A 20,412-nucleotide genomic window follows, 5' to 3' on the forward strand; every position below is an offset into this window, starting at 1 on the left:
TAAACTGATATAAACTCACAACACATCACCCCATACTCTACAGTTACACAGGAAAGGAAGCGAGTGGGGGCCAGGGACAGTATCACTGTATACCTCTTGATCTATCTCAAAATTGTGCCCCATGCAAATATAGAAACTGTCCAAAGACTGAGTTTTAAAATATTAACAATAAAATAAGACACTCTTGTTTATTTGTTGCAAGTTGTGAGATTTGGGGTGGGTCTCATTTTTCACTCCCAGAGAACACACAAGACGCTGAAGAAACGTCATTGCTTGCAGACGCCTTGGAAAGTTACAGAGGAAAGATATAAACTCTGTGCAGGCACACAGCCTCTGGTCAGAGGTTCCTACGAGGAAGATGGAGCAAGTAAGCGAGCCCTGAATTGCTGTTTTCATCATTATCATCAGCACCGAGAGCATCCAATGGAACACTTGTGATGCTTTTCCATTGACGTGATGGTTTCACACATCTTAGCTCGCTGAGTTCTCCAGCATACAGTGAAGTCAGCATTCACGTTTTTATGATTCTTCTTCAGGTGTCCTTCTATGGCCTGTAGAAGGCACTGTCCCTGGCCTTCCCTTAGGCCCTGGTACTGTCAACCTCATGGCTTCTTATTATAAATAGTGCAAGGCCCTTCCCGCGGGCTCCCTGGCACATGCACTAGCCCAGCCTTGCCAGGCATGTTGAGGAGTCACAGCCCTGGGAGCAGCCTGACGGGAGCTGATGGCTCCACCACCCCCGCCGTGGGACATCTCTGAGGCCCCTACACAGTCTCCTGAGTCCCAGTGGGGTTAATCCTCAGTCGGTCTCTGAGGTAACCTGCTCCTTAAGGCATGGTGGGATGGCTTCCCTCTTTTCCCTTTCTCACCTCTCTCCTCCCCTCCTGGTGTTTCCTCCGATCACCAAGCAGATGGGCTGTGGGCTCTCATGTCTTCGTCTCTATGTCATTCTCTGAGGGAGGCCAGCCCTATCAAAATCACACCCCTCGCGAGTGAAGGGGCAGGGGCCTGACCCAGACCCGACTCCCTCCACCCCTCTGTTCTGCTGCCCTCAGACACTCACTGATAAAAGCCCTCCCTAAAGCTGAGAACAAGAGGGCAAACTTTCTCTCCACACTCAGGCTGAAGAACGCTCCAGAGCCAAGCGCAGAGTGCTCCGGGCACCCGAGGATATAGAGCAAAGAGAAGCCCGCTATCAGGTAATGAGCACATGAGCGTTTAAACAGTTGTGCTTTCTGAGCAACATTTTAAAAAGTGTTGTGATTTAGGGCTTCCCTGGTGGCACAGTGGATAGGAAAGTGAAAGTGAAAGTTGCTCGGTTGTGTCCGACTCTTTGTGATCCCATGGATTATACAGTCCACGGAATTCTCCAGGCCGGAATACTGGAGTGGGTTGCCCTTTTCCAGGGATCTTCCAAACCCAGGGATCAAACCCAGGTTTCTTGCATTGTAGGTGGATTCTTTACCAGCTGAGCCACAGGAAAGCCCAAGGATACTGGAGTGGTTAGCCTATCCCTTCTCCAGCGGATCTTCCCAATCTATGAATCAAACTGGGGTCTCCTGCATTGCAGGCAGCTTCTTTACCAACTGAGCTATCAGGAAAGCCCTGTGGATAGGAATCCACCTGCCAATGCAGGAGACATGGGTTCAGTCCCTGGCCTGGGGAAGATTTCACATTCCACGGACCAACTAAGCCTGTGTTACGCATCTACTGAGGCCTGCATGCTCTAGGGCCCATGAGCCACAAGTAATGAGCAACTGTGCTGCAAGTAATGAAGCTCATGAGTCTAGAGCCTTTGCTCTGCAACAGGAGAAGCCACCTCAATGAGAAGCCTGTGCACCGTAACTAGAGAGTAGGCGCCGCCCGCCACAACTAGAGAAAGCCTGAGAGCAGCAACAAAGACCCAGTGCAGCCAGTAAATACCTAAAGCTCTCGTTAAAAAATTAATAGACGTGTTGTGATTTAAAACAAACAAGGTTCATGTTTGGAATATAACTGTAGATATTCATTAAGGCTTTCTCACTAATGCCCTGCTTTGATTTGGCTTTACCGTACCAAGAATTAAATTGTCATGTAGAATTGTTGATTATTTTCTTTTTTTAAAAAAAAAATGCTCATTTGTGTATTTTTGACTGTGCTGGGTCTTCGTTGTTGTGTAGGCTTCTTATTACAGTGGCTTCTCTTGTTGTGGGGCACAGGCTCTAAAGCACAGTTGTGGTGCAGGGCTTAATTGCCTTGTGGTATGTGACCTACTCCCAGATTAGCGATCGATCCCATGTCTCTTGCATTGGCAGGCGGATTCTTTACCACTGAGCCACCCGGGAAGCCCATTGATTATTTTTTTAAGAAAATTGATCATCTCTTGAAGTGGGCTCTGTGGAAGGTAACTGCCACTGAAGCTTTGAAGGCGACTAATATTGGGGCCAAGACCCTGCAGGGTGAGGAGGGGCATCCAGAGGGCTGAAAGTTTCCTGTTCATGGACTAGCCTGTGCGTGGTGTGCACTGGGGCTCAGGCCTGGCTGGACCAGGTAGAATAAATGTATGTGAGTGATCAGGCTTGTGGATCCACACTCTCCCTCCCAGGCATGGTAAGATGAGAAGAAAGCATCAGTGAATGGAGACACTCATCTGGTTTCCAGGGGTCCAAAGGGCTGGCCTGCCAGGCACCACGCTGAGCCGAGCTTTGTCCTGGGGCAGCCTGGAGTTGTGCCCGAGGTGGTGGCTATGGACAGTGGCAGGACCCTGGAAGCCATGTTCAAGATCCAGCCTCCTAGGGAACATGCAACCTGGTGAGGTGGGGGCCTATGACCAGGCCAGGGGTTCACCCAGGAACAGGAGGGATGGCCAGGTGGATGTGTGGTGTTCCTAGGTGGCTTGTGTGCTGGAAAATGTTAAATGATAGAGATGCAAGGTCTCGCAACATGGAACCCACTGCCTGTTATAGCTTGTATCACTTGTGTTGTATCAGGGAGGTGGGGGGAGAGTTTGTCTTCAGGGCACGGGTTCCTGCAGGCTGAGGGTCATGTTTCATGCATTTTAGAAAGTCTGTTTCCTACCACAGTGCCAGACACTCAGGAGGAGCTCAATCAATGAGTGCTGAATAGAATGCAGGAGGAAATGTTCTGCATTCCAGCATCTTCTCTGAGAGAGAGATTGGATCAGGGGAATGGAAAGGTTGCTCTTCAGTCATCACAGACGAGTGGGATGGCTGGTGACCTGAGTGAATGCATCCCCTGGGTAGATGCTGTGGCTCTGGGGCTCTTATTACTATCTCCACACGACAGCAGCCCCAGCAGTGGATTCACTGCGGCTGTGACTCCTGAGGGTTCGTTTGGCTATAGCACAGGAGCTGCAGCTCCAGCTGGCTGGGAGCGTCTGGAGGGCCCAGTGACTGTTCAGTGACTGATATTCCCCAACAAAGCCATCTTCTCCTGAGCAACAGGGACGCTACCTTTGGGCCCTTCCCTGTGACGTGGGCCTTCTCTCTGGCTGCCCTAGGAGTGGCCAGGATTAGTCTAGGACTTTGACTATGAGGGAATGAGAATACTGGAGCAAAACTTTAAGGTGGAAAATGTGCTCATGGGTCAGTAAGCACAAGAATTCTGCGAGGAGGGTTTTCCTCACACCATCCTCCCCTCTGTCCCTCTCCACCGCCTGCCTCCAGCCTTCCCTCAGCTTATTTTGTTTTTCCTCTGACAAGTCTGGTTTTCTCCCCTTTGAGTCTCAAAGGTAATGTTGTATTCCAGGAGCCCGCTGCTGGGGTTCCCAGCTCAGAGCTCACTCTTGCTGGTAGAGAAATCGTGGACCACTTACTGAGCCTGCCGGGGCCTCAGCATCCCCATCTATACCCTGTGCATGCTGCTCCTGATAGCATCTATCCTACAAGGCTGTCTGAGGATTAAATAAAGTAACCACTGTACAAGGCTCAGAAAACTGCCTGGAACACAGTAAGGGCTGCACAAGTGTTCATTAATGTTATTTCCTGGTAGAGCATTTTGTGATGATTAAATACTGCCCTTGAAAGGATGCTGCCCAAACTCCTGGGGTTCTGCAGAGAAAATGAAGGTCATCTGGAAACAAGATGGCCTTGTGTTGGGACATTAGGAGCCAGTGCCCTCACGTTTGAAGTTAGTCAGTGTCTTGACCTTGCTGTGTGACCCTGGGCAAAGCAATTGATCTCCCTGGGTCTTAATTCTTTTTATCAGAAATAAAAGAGAGAGAAGAAAAAACAAAATAAAAGAACATCATATAGTCTTATTTCACAGGACAGTTTGGTCCCTAAGGAGGACTAGAGGGTCTAAACAATGTCAGGGGATGTTTTCAGCTGACCCTGGAGGATGGTGGTTTTCATCTATTAATATTATCTTTAAAACTCCCGAGCTCCTGGGGTGAGTTTGTTGTCGAGATAGAAATGAACCCTTTCAGGTTATGTTTCCAATGAATGTGAATTCATGTAAGTTAAAAATAGAAAAGTATTTCCTGGAAACTGTGGTTGTTCAGCATCTTCCTTATCACTTCTCTGACCGCAAAGGAGTGGGGACAACTTATCTGAGGCTCAGAACTCCCCGATCCGTGTTTGCCCCGTGGGCCTTCAGAACTCTCCTTTTGAAACCTACACTGGGACACATGTTAACCAAAGGGTTATTTCTCATTTGTGAAGATATTTGAAAAAAAAATAGAAATCAAGTTTCACTTGGGTATACATACTTTATTCTCTTTATTTTAAAGACTAATTTTGCAGAGCAGTTTTGGGATCATGTTAAATTTGAGAGGGAGGCAGAGATTTTCCATATACTCCCTGCTCCCACACATGCATGGTCTCCCCGTTACCAACTTTTGCCCCATCACAGTGGTAGACTTATTACAGTTGAACTACGTTGACACAATGTCACCCAAAATCCAAAGTCCGTGGCTTACCTTAGGGGTAACTCTTGGTGATGTACATTCTACGGCCTTGGGTAAACGTATAAAGATACCCGTGCTGTGCTGCGCTTAGCCACTTCAGTTGTGTCCGACTTTTTGCTACCCCGTGGACCACTGCCCACCAGGCTCCTCTGCCCCTGGGATTCTCCAGGCAAGAATACTAGAGTAGGTTGCCATGCCCTCTTCCAAGGGATCTTCCCAACCCAGGGATTGAACCCACGTCTCCTGTGTCTCTTGCATTGCAGGAGGATTCTTTACCACTGAGCCACCAGGGAAGCCCATAAAGACATATCCCCACCATTATAGCATCGTACAGAGCATTTTCACTGCCCATAAAAGTTATCTGTGCTCTGCCTTTTCATCCCTCCTCTCCTGCCCCTGGCACTCAACTTTTTACTCTTCCCATGGTTTTGTCTTTTCCAGAATGTCATTAAGTTGGAATCATACAGTGTGCAGCCTTTTCAGGTTGACTTCTTTACTTAGTAATATGCATTAAGTTTCCTCCATGTTTTTTCATAGCTTGATAATTAAAAAAAATTTTTATTTTATTTTAAAGTATTTATTTGGCTGTGCCTGTGTTGTTGTTGTCTTAGCTGTGGTCACTTGGAATCTTTGACCTTCATTGTGGCATGCAGCATGTGAGTTCTTGGTTGTGGCATTTTCGATCTAGTTCCCTGACCAGGGACTGGACCCAGGTCCCTTATATTGGCAGCTCAAAGTCTTAGCCACGAGACCACTAGGGAAATCCCACTGATAAATTATTTCTTTAGTGCTAAAAATCTTCCATTGCCTGGATGTACAACAGTTGATTTATTCACTTGCTAAATGACATCTTGGTTGATTCTAAGTTTGGGCAATCATGAATAAAGCTGCTATAAACACTCATATGAAGGTTTTTGTGTGGACATAAGGTTTCAGCTCCTTTGGGTAAATACCAAGGAGCACAGTTGCTGGACTGAATCATAAGAGTATGTTTAGTTTTGTAAGAAACTGTCAAATCATCTTCCAAAATAGCTGTACCATTTTGCATTCCCACCTGCAAAGAATTTGAGTTCCTGTTGCTCCACGTCCTCACCAGCATTTGGCATCAGTGTTCTGGATTTTGACCATTCTAACGTTGTCAGCATGTAGCAGAATTCACTATTGTTTTAATTTGCATTTCTGTGATAATGACATGCATATTTTTGTATGTTTGATTGTAGTCTGCGTATTTGTCTTTGGTGAAGTGTCTGTTAAGGTCTTTATTTTGTGTGTGTGTGTTTGTTTTTTTGTTAAGGTCTTTAATCCCTTGTTTTGATTGGATTGTTCATCTTCTTATTGTTGAGTTTTAAGAGTTCTTTGTAAATTTTGCTTGGCAGGCTTTTCCACATGTGCCCTTGCAAGTATTTTCTTCCAACCTGTAACTCATTTTCTTATTCAGTGTCCTTCATACAGTTTTTAAGTTTAATGGACTTCAGCTTATCAATTATTTCTTTCAGGTGTGTCCCTTAGGTATAATACCTAAAACTCCATCACTATACATTTTGTTTTATATTTGAAAAGGCATTGTATTTACATAATGAGAGAAATATGAAAGTGGGGCTGCCCTATACAATCTGTGATGAGTTTCAGGGCACAGGTGTCTGTTGATCTCATCAGCATCCGTCCATCACCTCCCAGAAACCCTGATTTCCATTGGTAAGCCCTGTATCTCTATGGAAGTTGACACCACCAGCTTTAGAAAGAGAATATGTGATCTAGCTAATCAATAGACCCAGGCCTTGGCCACAGTTATTGGTTCAGTGTTGGGTAAATGGCTAAAGCCAGTGTGAGCAGAGTGAAGCTCAGGACTCTAGTTTAAAAATTTGGGACAAACACATCCTCTTTTCCTCACAGGCAGTATGATTTATCTCTATGAGGAATAAAGGTGCTACAACCAATTTTTGCTACCTGGAAGGCAGCCATCCTCCAGACAATACACAGACAGAACAGATCAGTGCTGAGAAAATGTTAGAAAACAGAAGGGAGCCCTAATGAGATTCAGACCTTCTGGAACAAATTGTGCCTGGAGACTGTTCTCGAGCTGGACGTTGGGGTTACGTGATCTGATAAATTCACTCTATCAGTTAGGGTCTAGTCAGGGAAAGAGAAACCACACCAGATATTTCAAAACACAGGGGCTTAATAAAGGAATTTGTTACACAAGCGAGAGATCAAAAAGAGGATGCTGAGGTAACCCAGAGATTAATAATACCTGAGGTCAGCAGAAAAGGGTCAGAGGGTGGTTAACAGAGCTTATGACCTTGGAAGTCGGTCTCACGAGACTGATACTGGGCTCCTGGGGGGCAGCTGTGTGGCTCACAGACCCCTGAAGTTCTCAGACCACTGATGAGAGCAAGAGACTTGACAGGTGCTCACATCCCCAGGGAGGTGCCGGGGGCTGTCTGATGCTCAGTGGATGAGGAAGCCCCTCCCCAGGTGCCATGGCTGATGGTAGGCTCTGAACTCTCTACAGGGACGTGTGAGGGGCCTCGGGGAGTGTCAAAAGGGATTGGGAAGTGGAGCCCACTGTCTACTCTTGCTGGAGAGACACTAACAAGAACTGAAAGTCAGAGATGAAGTTCTCCTTCTTTTCTTTCATCTCCCAATATTCCTCTAATGCCTCCTATTAGCAGAACTTCACAGAGAGCCAGCTGTCATCAGAGTCTGTGAAAAGTGGCTTATGGGGACCCTTCCAGCATCACAAAGCAAAAAGGGGATGAGAGAAGAAAGATAAGAAGCAGGCATGATGGTGGACACGTGAAGGTGGACTACACCAGCACTGCATGGGTAGAAGGTCATCTCCTCTCTCTGACTCCGGACGTATTGTGGACCAAACCTTGGCAGAAAACACTTAAAGAAAAATAAATTCATGCCTTCAGCAGTTAGCGGAGCATCTGCCCTCCTTCTGAGTCACCACCATACTGTTTGTTCACTTCCCCTGCTTGGAACCCCCTCTCTCCACTTCCTGTTCTCATTCTGCAAGCACGCGTTGAACACCTACTGTGTGCTGAGCACAGGAAACACAAGATGAGAAGGAAAGGAACCTGACCCCCTGCTCTAGGGGCCTTCCCTTCTCTTTCCTAAATGCCCCTCCTTCCAGAAGGCTTCCCACATGTCTTTCCCAGCACTCCAGCAAAATCCCGCAGCCTCTGCCTGGGTCTCTGCATGGCTGCAAGTGATTATCTACAAGTATGTGTGTATACGGACATGTCATCTTGCTTTTAATGAGTGCTTTATTTTTGTTGGTCCCATCTTCCCCCTGGAGCGCATAAGAAATTTGAAGGTTGGGTTTCTGTTTCCTCTGTTGCTCATAACTATGTGAAACGTGCAGGCAGCTGTGTTCCAAAGGGGAGAAATCCAACCAGGGTTTCCAGAGCCACAGAGCAGCACTTCCGGTGCCTCGGAAGATGCAGGATGGGTTCCTCACACCCATTCTGTGTGGTCCTGACATCCCGATTATATTGGTTCTGTTGTGAGCAGTCCTGTCACTGTCCCCTTCCATCTCAGGAACGAAGGCTTAGGTGGCTGTCATTTACCTAAGGGCTCGCAGCTGGCACATCACAGAAGCCACACTCCAGCATCTGCTCCTGCTTCTATGGGTCCACAGCTGCATTCACAGTGCCACTGACCTTAACGGGTATGGGTGTGTGGTTACAAGGACTTCCCTGGTGGCTCAGTGGTAAAGAATCTGCCTGCAATCCAGGAGCCGCAGGAGGTGCTGGTTCAATCCCTGGGTCGGGAAGATCCCCTGGAGGAAGGCATGGCAACCCATTCCAACATTCTTGCCTGGAGAATCCCATGGACAGAGGAGCCTGGTGGGCTACAGTCCGTAGGGTTGCAAAGAGTTGGACATGACTGAAGCAGCTTAGCAGGCATGTATGCATGTGTTGTTACATATTCCCCCGAGGCTTACTCTGTGCTGGGTGCTGCAGCTTTCCAAGACCGACCGGTCGGTGTTACTACTATTCCCACTTTTATAGAGGAAACCGAGGTTTTCAATAGGTAAGTTAAATAGTTTATGTAACTTGTAACTGGGAAAGCTGAAACTCAAATCTAGGTCTTTCTAATACCAAAGGGCATGTTTTAATTGCTATGCCATCCTGCCCATAACTGTGATTTAAAATGATGATTCAACTTCTAGAACTCACTTCTCTGTGCTGATGTAACCAGGCTCTGGAGTTCAAGCATCAGGGTTAAATTGCAGCTCTGCAGCTCTGGGCAAGAAGTTTCGCCTCACTAGACCTGTTCCTTCCTCTGTACCATGAGCATTAAACAAACAACGGAAAAGTAGTGCCAACCTCATAGGTTTGCTTGAGGATTATATGAAAGAGAAAAAATACACGTGTGCTTTCCACAATGCCTGGCACAAGGCTTATCCTTATAACAGCAATAATTTTTACTCCTGGCCTTGCCCAATCGGTTTGGCTGGCAGCTTCCTTGGTAAAACCATGCTCATCAGGCCATTGTTTGCACTCAAAGGCCTGAGTCCGAGGAGCCTCTGATACTCCCAGAAGCTTGTAACACAGAACCATCCCTACAGCTGCTGGGGAAAGCCTGTGCGTGCAGCCGGCCTGCAAACCCCAGGCCTTGTTGATGTCCTGTCTTAGCCGGCCCGCTCAGCTGCTCCACACATGCTCCATAAATGGGAGTCATTAGCGGTGAGCCCCATAAACACCCCCTCTCAGCCCTGCTGAGCGCGTGTGCTGGCTGTGTGGCAACCGCTCGGTCAAGCTCATCAGCCCAGATATGAAACAGCTATCAGCGTGTGTACAAACCAGCATGCCCTAAAAAGAGCCTTCCCGGGGCCAAGCGGGGGCGGCTTCTCCTGGCGCCTTGCACAAACTCTGCTCTCACTCATCTCCCCATAAAGGACCAGTTAGTTCAGACGAATAATCACAGCCATTTGGCTCAGGCTCCTCCACGGGGACATTTCAAAGTGGTGATCTTCTTTGCATTTAATAAAACTCCTTTATTAGTTTCCCCATCCCCCAAGTTAATTGAGGGAGCAGATTTGAAGCAAGGGGGCTGATGGTCTTGGGTTTGCCAAGCTGAACCGATTCTGTTGCAAGCACATACAAATGCTGTGTGCACGTCCAAGTGGCTGAGGTGAAAACACGGGAGCTGGGAGCTGTGTCACAACACGCTCTTGTTCACTCTCAATAGATTCTGGGTTCTGGTAGAACTTGGGCTGTGGAAAGAGCCACAGCAGGCATGAAGCTTATGCTACACTGGGGTGGGGAAAGGGACATGGAAGCAGGAGGAAGCTGGTGTCTCAGTGGAAGGATGGCAAGCACATTAGAGAAGTGAAGGTTAATAGCTCTGATGCAACCTTAGAGACCAGATCTGTCCTGAGAAGAAGGCAGAATCAGATGTATTTAGCAAGTGTTTCCTTAGGTACAAGGATAACTTCAGAAGCTCTGTAGTCCTCTCTGAGTCTCAGTTTTCCATTTACAAAATGGAAATAGGGATAGAAGATCAGGTGTTGGAGGCAGCAGGGTATCAAGCTGGGCTGACACTTGAGGCATGAGAAAAGACATAGTCATTGTCCGTCTTTCCCCTGAGGGTATTTCTAGGTGGGGGGCGGTGGGGGGAAGCCCCCAGTGTGGAGTGTGGTGAGCGGTCTTTGGGGAAACCATGGCTCAGCAGGAAACCAGTCCTGATCTTGAGGCCAAGCCCCCAAGACTCCCTGGCCCTCCGCCAAGGAGTGGGAGGGAGAGGGGGAATCCAGAGTTCAGGAGCAGAAAGAGGAAGAGAGAGAGAGGGGGCCCGAGGACAAGGAGGAACAGAGAGGAGGCAACTGGCCAGCTCTGGGGGTGGGGCAGCAGCTAGGCAGGCAGGAGGGTCTGCAGGACTACCTCCCCAGCAGCAGGAGCCCCAGGGCCTGTGCATCCAGTGCAGCCGCTGGGGGAAGGTCTGGGGCACTGCTGGTTCTCCTGAGGCTTGTGGAGATTTAGGGCTCTGTCTGCTGGTCACTTACATGGCCATGAACATCAGCCCCAGTGGAACCTCCCAGAATCCCAGGCAGACACCACTAACTGAGGCTGGGTCCATGTCTCCCAAGAGGTGGAAGTTTTCTATCTCAGGCCTTTGTCCCAGTACAGCTTCTTGCCTCTTCTTATCTCTTCTTGGGAGTCTGGTTGGTGGGTGAGAGATGCAACTGACAGGAAGGGCACCCAGGAAGGCAGCAGGTGCTACAGGGAGAAATGGACAGGCAAGGGTCTCCATCGTCACTTTGCCAACTTTGGAGCCTAGAGGCTAATGACAGATACATCAGACATGGCACCCTGGATAGACTCAGATACTGGGGATGGACCAATAACAGGGAGCTGCACAGTGACTGGCTAGAACACAGGTCCCAGCCCCTGAACCCCGCCTGTCAAGCCACCCACAGCACTTCCCCCATCCCCTGCTGGTCCCATGGGTGGCCCTAGTGAATGCTGAGGCTAGGACCACCACCTCCCCTCCGCCCCCTCTCTGCCCCTTCCTCCTCCTGCCCATATTTAGAGAGCTTCCCAGGCTGACAATGACCCAAACCTGAATGCTGTCTCTCTCTGCAGAGGGGCCTCCTTATACGGCCTCAGTCCCCTTTAAGAAAGTCTGCATTTCTCTGTCCAGATGACACCCTGCTCTAGGGTCCAGGCAAGAACCTTCTTTGCAAATTCTTGACAACACCATTTTTTATTTCATCCGTCTCCAGCTCCCCTTATATATCAGACCGCTGAAATGTGCCTAAAAGGATTTGTCGTTCCTTCTGAGCCTTTATGACTTTGCTCTTTCTGTCTGCCCTGCTGCCGGAGTCCTGTGCGAAATGTTAATAACCTTAGAAACAAATCTGAGGAGTCTCTGGGAAGTGCTAGGCTGTTACCTCCTGAAAATGCAGATGGAATCTCCCCCTCCCTACAGACCCCTGACATTTCTAAAGTTTGTTTCATTCCCTTCATCACACCACTCACCCCTCTGGCTTTATGTCTTGTTTATTATCCCTTTAAATTACATACCCCCTTAAGAGAGAGAAAGAAAGTTCGCCATAGAGAACAAAGAAAGTTAAGGCCTTTTAAAGTACATTTATGGAGGCTTTTCATGAACTTTACAAACGGAGTAAAAAACAAGTGTGAAAGGATTTTTCAAGGAAGGAACATGCTTTTGCAATTTGCTGGAAGTTTTCCCTTGTGTTCCAGAAAAGCGGCCTCCCCATTACTCACCAGGGAGGCACGCAGGCCAGGGAGGAAGGGGAATCGGGGAATAAAAACAGGCCTTCCCCCTGTCCATGTGCAAACAGCACTTAATAATCAAATTGAAAAAACACACAAATGAAATTAAAACGTTTTCCAAATGGGCTGCAGCCCTGAGGCCAGACTCCGTGGGGCCACGGCCGGGCGAATTTGTATCTTTGCCTTAATTGGGCTCCAGGAAGAGCGGCTGTTAGAAAAGCCAGATTCTGGTGTCAACAGGAGGTAGGAGGCGGCCAGTGGAGGCAGAGAGAGGCCACTGGGGACAGCACCCTGGCCTCTCTGTGTTCGCCTCTCCCTGGGGCATCACCTATTACCTGGCACTCAGCTCCTAAACCTGCTCAGACCTCTCCCCTACGGCAAGAACCTGCCCTTGACCCTATTTGCACCAGCTTACTCGCTCATTCACTCGCTCAGTCCCATCAGCACAGGGCTTTTACACCAATCTTAGAGCAGAAACAGAAAAACCCCAAAGCCAAAAACATCTCTTGACACCCTTCCCCTTTGGCTGTGACGCCATCTAAACGCTCCTGTTTCGATGGTCTATACTCTTGCTGTTCAATTACTCCCTTCTGGGTCCCTCCTGTGCCCGTCTGGTCTGTTGTTTTCCCATGTCTGCCAAAACTGCCCTCCAAGGTCAAGGTCAGTGGCCCCTCTGTCCAGATGCGGATAAACCCAGGTCTCAGGGCTCATCTTTGACCCACCAGCAGCGGGGGTGCCACCCCTCCTGCTGGAGACACTGTCCTCACTTGGCTCGACCCCACCTCTTTCTCTGGGCTCTTCTCCACCGTCAATCCTTCAGAGCCACCTTGGCTGGCTCTCTTTCTTCCCTGCCCTCTTATATCGGAGCACCTCAGTGTGCCTTTGTACCTTCCGTTTATGATCATTCCCTTGGTGACCTCATTCATCTCTTGGCTTTGAAATTATCTAGTATGCTGATGACTCTTGCTTTTTTTATCTCCTTTTCCAGATTCTCTCCCCAGTTTCAGACTTGTGTACCCAAGTCTCTACTCAACACCTCCACTCGGATATCAAATAGACATTTCAAGGTTAACATGTGGAAAATAGATTCAAATCCAAAGTCTTTGCAGTGAGTCTATACATTCTTCTGTCCTTACAACTTTTTCACCCCCTTCTAGGCACACTAGGCTCCTTGCTGTTCCTTGAAAAAGCCAGACAGGGCACCCTCTAGAGCCGTTGCATTGACTGTTTCCTCTCCTTGGAAGGCTCTTCTTCCTGATATCCACGCAGTTAAGTTTAGAGTTTTAAAAAATGTTTTCCTGAACCAGGATCCAATCAGATGCATGGTTGTGGTTGAATTTCTTTAGCCCCTTTAGATCATCCTCAACAATTAAAAAAAAAAAATGATACTGATGTTTTGTTTTTTTTTTTAAAAAAAACTATCTCGACCATCTCCTTGAGTGTCCCATGCTATTCAGCAGCCTGGCCATCTCCACTTCATGTCATTTAACCTGTTCTTCTATCCCCTGTAAACATGGCCTCTTTTCAGTCCTTCCCAAGCTAGTGAATGTCTGGGTATGGGCAAAGTATCAAGTGTGGGTGAGAGACTGAGCAGCTAAATTTAGTCCAGTTAATGAAGTTGTGTATTTAAGGAGGTGGAACTTTACATTAGGCATAATGGAACATTAACAGAGGTTTAAGCAGGCAAGAACCAAGGTGTTATAGGAAGGTTTTAAGTTTCAGAATCTGCAAAGGCTCTGAAGAGGTGAAAGGTTAAGAAAGAGGCTCCTGCACTAGCCTTTTTATAAGATTTGATGAGAGCTGGAACTTGCCGTGGACATGAAGAGGAGGTGGGAGCATCAAGAGATGAGTTTTAATTGACAGAAACATATGTGCATAGAATTAAGTGTGAAGTTGGGGAAGCATGGGAATCTGAGGACACATCTGAGGTTTCTGGTTTGGGTTACTGAGTAGACAGTGTGAACAGCCACTAGCGTAAGGATTTTAGGAAGAAAAATGTGTTTTCTGTGGAAGAATACACATTTGAGACCTGTTTAAGTTTAAAAGGCACTGGTATTTAGTGCCATGTGATTATGTAATGTTTTTCACTGTGTTGTTCTTGTCGCTAAAGCTAGGTTTTTTCAAAACACTATTTATTTATGTATTGTTCTGCTGGGTCTTCACTGTTGCTCTGGTTTTCTCGTCTTTAATTGTGGCAAGCAGGGGCAACTCTCTAGCTGTGGTGCCTGGGCTTCTTATTGCGGCGGCTTCTCTTGTCGCATAGCATAGGATCTGAGGCACTCCGGCTTCAGGAGCTGCAGTTCCAGGCTCTAGAGCACAGGCTAAATAGTTGCGGTGCTCAGGCTTACTCGCTCCTCGGCATGTTGGATTTCCCCGATCAGGGACTGAACCTGCGTCTCCTGTGCTGGCAGGTGGATTCTGCATTCTGAGCCACCTGGGGGAGCCCTAAAGCTAGATTTTTAAGCACACAGATCTGCTGCATTCATTCATTCACTCATTCATTCATTCATTCAAGAAGCATTTATCGAGTACATTTGTATTGATTCTTCACTTATTCAATTGTCACCTATATCCCACTCCAATATCAAAAATAAGCAGTAAATCTGGACATGGAATACTTACATGGAATCCTGCTATTAGGTTTTTTCCCCCATTGTATAATAGCTTTCTTTACCTGAAGAAGGTAAGCAAGAAGGACAATAGGCTTTCTCTATGCCCGGATCTCATTTAAATTCTCCCAATAACCCTATGAGATGAGTACTGTTATGAGTTTTCAGGGAGGAGAAGATTATAAAGGGGCACCTGGGGATGTGGGGGATGATGGATATTTTCGTTGTGATTGTAACAACTGTTTAACTGGTGTATACATATATACAAGTTAAAGCTTACCAAACTAAACACTATAAACTTGGAAAGCTCACTGCATGACGATTATACCACAATAAAGATGTTTTATAGAATTTTTGATTACTAACCACAAAGTAGCCTTTGATAGGTATCACTTGCTGAGGAGAAGTCAATAATTTAGTTACAAACAAACAAAAATATGTTTCTCTGGGTTTCCCTTCTTTTTTTTTTTTACCCTTAGACCTCGATTTCTGATTTTATGGTGGCTACCTTCTCCCCCTCACCTTCTCCAGAATGGTTTTGGTTCAAACAGAGCTGGGTTTTGTTTGTTTGCTTCAGGTATAATTTACAGAGATCAAATTTACCCTCTTTAGTGTACAGTCTTGTGTGTGTTGACAAACACATATATGCATGTAACCACCACCACAATAAAGACAGAAAGAAAGTATTTCCACCCTCCTTCAAATGCCCTTGTGCTGCTTAGAAGTCACTCACCTTTCCTCAGCCTCAGCTCCTGGTGACCACTGATGTATTTATTTCCTCTATTAGTTTTGCCTTTTCCAGAATGCCATATAATGGGATTATACAGCATGGAGCCTTTGGAGTCTGCTTCTTCTACTTGGTCCGACCTTCACCTCATCACTGATGACCTTGGGGCCCCATCACTCTTTGTTGTGGGCCATCCTGTACACAGTAGGGTGTTTAGCAGCATTCCTGGCCTCCACCGATTAGACGCCAATAGCATCACACCCCCCCACCACAACTGTCATATCAAAAATGTCTTCAGATATTGCCAGATGTCCCCTGGTCGGGGGGAAGGTCAAAATCATCCCTGGTTGAGAACCACCAATCTAGAATAATGCATTTGAGAGCACATGTGTTGTTGCATACAAGGTTTACTATACCATGACAGGCTTCTCTGTCCATGGGATTTCCCAGGCAGGAATACTGAAGTGGGTTGCCATTTACTCCTCCAGGGGATCTTTTCGACCCAGGGATTGAACCCGTTTCCTGCGGCTCTTGCATTGGCAGGTGGATTCTCTACCACTGAGCTACCTGGGAAGCCCTTTTACTTAAAGAATTATAACTATTGATACTACCACATACTGTCCGTGCAAAATAGGACCATGCAGAAGGAAGTCAAAAGAATGAATGGACACAGACCCAAACTATGGTTGGACGAGACCTCTCTGAGAAGAGGAATGAGACTGTATGGAGACAGAAGTTTCTTTTCCTCTGAAAGCATTTCTTCCTCTAAACAGACACTTGAATTGTGGTAGTCCACTGGTCTCAATCCTAATGGGGCAGTGTTGGCCAAGATATCCACTGCTACTGAACTTCCCAGGACTCAGCCACAGTGAGGAATCAACAACAGGAAAGAGGGCAGGACGAGTGGCTGTGAGGGGCGCTGCCCCCACCCACAGGCAAGTTGAGCAAATCTGTCCATCTCTAGGTATCTCGCATATCAAACAAGGATTATGGCACCAGTAGGACGGTTAGCACTGCAATGAGGAAGTGCTGGGAGGTGAAGAAAGTCAGCAAGTTCCCTGTTCTGTGAGCGGCTGGGCTGCACGGACATCTCACCACACTGGTTTCCACTGTTTGCTTGTTGGCTGACTCGTGCATACTTCATGCTGTCTGTCCACTAATGGCCTGCACCCACTTAATTGCGTGTGACCACACATCTGTGCTGGTGAGCGGCTGTCAATGCACTTAAGGGGTAGGGGAGGGGTTTCGACAGGGAAATGTTCTCCAAAATCCTGGAGGGGGGACTGGGGAGGACAAAATGCCCTGGGCTTGGCCAGATACAGTGCCCTGGGGGTCTGTGCTGATTGGATAGGGGCACAGAGGTTTCTGTTTAGAAGAAAAACACTTCTAGGGAAAACAGGCATAGATTTGGCCTTTGCATTTTCTTCTGGAGAATGCTGTTTATAATAATAACCATCGCAGGATTGGGCAAAGCTGCATTTGTTGATTGAGTAAGTAAATAAGTGAATACATTTAGTAAACATCTGGCCCAAGGCGAAACTGGGAAATAGATAAAGCTGGTCGTGGGTGCTTCCAGATTCTATGTTCAACTCTTTACTTGCTTTTTAATAAATTCAACAAACATTGAATGAGTAACTCCTAGGCTCCAGGCCCTGTGCTGTGGGGTAAGAGGGCAGAAGTGTATATGTTTAAAGTCATCCTTGCAATTTTATCTGTCAATCATACCTTGGTGAAGCTGGAAGAAACCGAGTGCTGGAATGATAAAACACAGTCTTTACCCTCAAGCAGCTCACCACTGTGTCCTGTGACAGATGGAGACAGCTGGGGACAGCTGGATCTCTGTATGATGAGTGAACAATGGAGGCAGGGAGGCAGCCACCATCATGCTTGCTTTGTCGTGCCACATGGGCGAGACTTTTAGTTCTCAGGTGCTAGATCCCAGATGAATTCATTCAACATCTAGTATATGTAGGACACTGTTCTTTAACTGGATAGATAGCAATGGACTGAAAAAGAATAAAAATAAAATCTCTGTCCTCGGGGGTCTCGTGGGGTAAGGCCCACAATACAAAATTAATTAGGTAAATTATACAGTAGATCATATAGAGAAATATAAGGCAAGCAAGACAAACTGGGCACAGGGCTGCACTTTCATGGGGTAGTCAGGGAAGGCCTCGTATTTGAACAAATACCAGAAAGAGCTGAAAGGTCAGTTATCTCCAGAAGGAACATGCCAAGCAGAGAAATTGGCAACTTCAAAGGTCCTGGGGTAGAAGCGTAGCATTTGAGGGATCATGAACAGTAGGGCCAGGTTAAGTGTAGAGCAAGCTGAGAGGAAAGCAGGAGGCAAGGTCCAGTTGTGGGGCCAGATGTGGAGAACTTGGCAGGTTATGGTGAACACTTCGGTTTTTAATCTATGTGTGATGGTATATGCTATGGTCTGAATATCTGTGTCCACCCCTGCATCCTCCCATCCCCTGTCCCTGCCACCAAGCTATTCAGACCCATATTGACACTAAGATTCTGCAGGGTTGGCCAGCCTGGGTGGTGAGTCTCATGTTGGCATCACCCAAACTCTCAGCTAAAATGCATCTTTGTGTGCACATGGAAAATTCTTTTCCCAAGGCTGTGCCCAGCGCCAAAGTTTGTGTTCTCAACCACAATGCTAAATGACCTTCAGATCCCTGGTCTCTATCACCTCCAAGGTTAACCCTCCAGTACAGCCATCTTACAACAATAGTTAGCAGTCCTTGGGAAACAAGAGAGGAGCATACAATAGCACAGTGGGTATCATGATTTTCAGATACTCCAGAAACTCAGCCTTGGGACCATTCAGCATGAAATGGGACTCTTTGGCCCTCAAAGGTACTAGAAACCTTGGAAATAAATAACCACTTGTTCAAATCTCTTAGGGAAAATTAAAAATGGTGCCAAGACAAGAAATAAAGGGCCATTTATATATATGGAGAGGCAACATGGTAGGAGAAGGGCATGGGCTTTGGTGTCAGATAGACATGACTTACCATCCTGACCTTACTGCTTATTTTCTGTGAAAGATGGGGCCAAAGACAAAAGCTCCACGCACCTCAATTTTCTCACTTGGAGATGAAATTAGGACCTGCTTGCAGGGTTGCCGCAGGAGAGATGTAATTAAGTACAGAGTATGTGACACATTAGAGGTGCTTAATAAAGAAAAATTTTACTATTCCTCAAGCACTCTTGTAGAAGCTGGGGTTATACAAAGTGAGCACATGGTTGTGCATGTGTGTGCATGTGTGCACATGTGTGTGTGCACGTATGGTCCCAGCTCAAACCTCTTCGGATTCATCCATGTTTGCCTGGCTGTGTCTGATAAAAGCATGGGTGAAGTTCCAGGAGCAGATCTGTGAAAAGATATTTGGATAGAAAGAGAATATGGGGATGGTTTGGTCAGATGTTCCTAGGTTGGGCCAGGGAGAGTCAGCCTTGGACAGTGTTGCCTGACCTGGTCCCAGAGATGTGAGTTTGAGGAGGGGCTGCAGGAAGATGACGGTTGAGTTACTTTTATGAGATTCTAAGGCCCCCTGATGTTGCTCACCCCCAGGGTGCATCATTGACACCTGTTCGGCTCTCTCCTCCTCCATCATGTGTATAACCAATTCCATTTGTTGTGGAAAATAAAGGTGGTGTGTCTGTTTTCCTGCTTGGACTCTGTAGTTACACTGCCATCTTTGCCAGAGGCAGGGATAGCCTAAGGAATCTCAGGTTGTATGTATTTGAATATATATATATAAATATGGAGGAAGAGGATGTAAGAAAATTTCATGAGATGCTAAAAATGACCCTCACTTGAGTTATTCGATTCTTACTAACAATCCAAGCATCTCCCTACACCAACATCCCCAGGAAATGGCAGACTTGTTCCCAAAACCCAGCAAGATCCTTCTCTGATCTTTCTTTCCTCAGCTTGAGCTCATCTGGACTCTGACTCGCATGGTTTGCATCCCACTGAGGTTAGGGTGTTCGATTCCATTTCAGATTTACTTCCTTCTTGTGGGTAGACAGTTACAGTAATGGCTCCCAGCAGAGCCAGGGCTCCCTCCCTCTATCCACACCCTGGGGCTGTCCCCTCCCACATGGACTCAGAGCTTGGCCACGAGACTTGCCTTTGCTAATGGGACAGCAAATGTAACACAAGCAGAGACTGGAAAATGGTTGTGAGTTGTCTTTCCCTCTCTCCGACTGCTTTTGGAACCATGTAAAGAGGCAGAGACTGGTTTCTGGAGACACACAGCCTGCCGACAACCAGCCTCCAGGCCTAGAAAAGTGAGTAAGGCCACCCAGCCCCATTTTGAGCTGCCAAACAACTGCAGTCAGATAACCCTAGGCGAAGTGAACAGAAGAACCACTCCGATGAGCCCAACCAAACTGCTGACCCCCAACCAGAACCATGAGTGCATAAAATGGTGGTTGTTTTCAGCCACTATGTTTGGGGGTGGAATGTTATGCAGCAGAGGCTAACACACACAGTTTTCTCTCTACCTTTTGTCCTTTTCTACCAGGTGGCTTAGATGGTAAAGAATCTGCCTGCAGTGTGGGAGACTTGGGTTCGATCCCTGGGTCTGGAAGACCCCCTGGAGGAGCGCATGCAACCCACTCCAGTATTCTTGCCTGGAGAATTCCATGGACAGAGGCTACAATCCACGGTCTTTCAAAGAGTTGGACACAACCGAGCAACTAACACTTTCACTTCTTTTACCAGCTTGCTATCACGTTCACCCCATTAACCACTCCTTCTGCAGGACACTGACCTCTGCCCCTCACAGGCACCTAAGCTGTTTCCTCACCAAAGGAAAACTTGTCCTGTGCCCAGAAGCGTGGGTTCCATCAACAAAGATCCAACGACTGTCCCTGTATGGCTTCCCCCGAAGAGTTAAGCCC

The 20,412-nt window shown here is 47.2% G+C and overlaps 1 long non-coding RNA gene across 1 annotated transcript; it reads left to right on the plus strand.

Moving 5' to 3' along the window:
* The first annotated feature begins 256 nt into the window (after positions 1 to 256).
* Positions 257 to 2,375, plus strand: LOC122422359. The gene is made up of 3 exons (XR_006263790.1): positions 257 to 815; positions 1,122 to 1,199; positions 2,295 to 2,375. It is a non-coding gene; the product is annotated as an uncharacterized LOC122422359 (long non-coding RNA).
* Positions 2,376 to 20,412: the final 18,037 nt, after the last annotated feature.

Source organism: Cervus canadensis, chromosome 19 (assembly GCF_019320065.1).
Source record: "Cervus canadensis isolate Bull #8, Minnesota chromosome 19, ASM1932006v1, whole genome shotgun sequence".
Taxonomy (NCBI): Eukaryota; Metazoa; Chordata; class Mammalia; order Artiodactyla; family Cervidae; genus Cervus; species Cervus canadensis.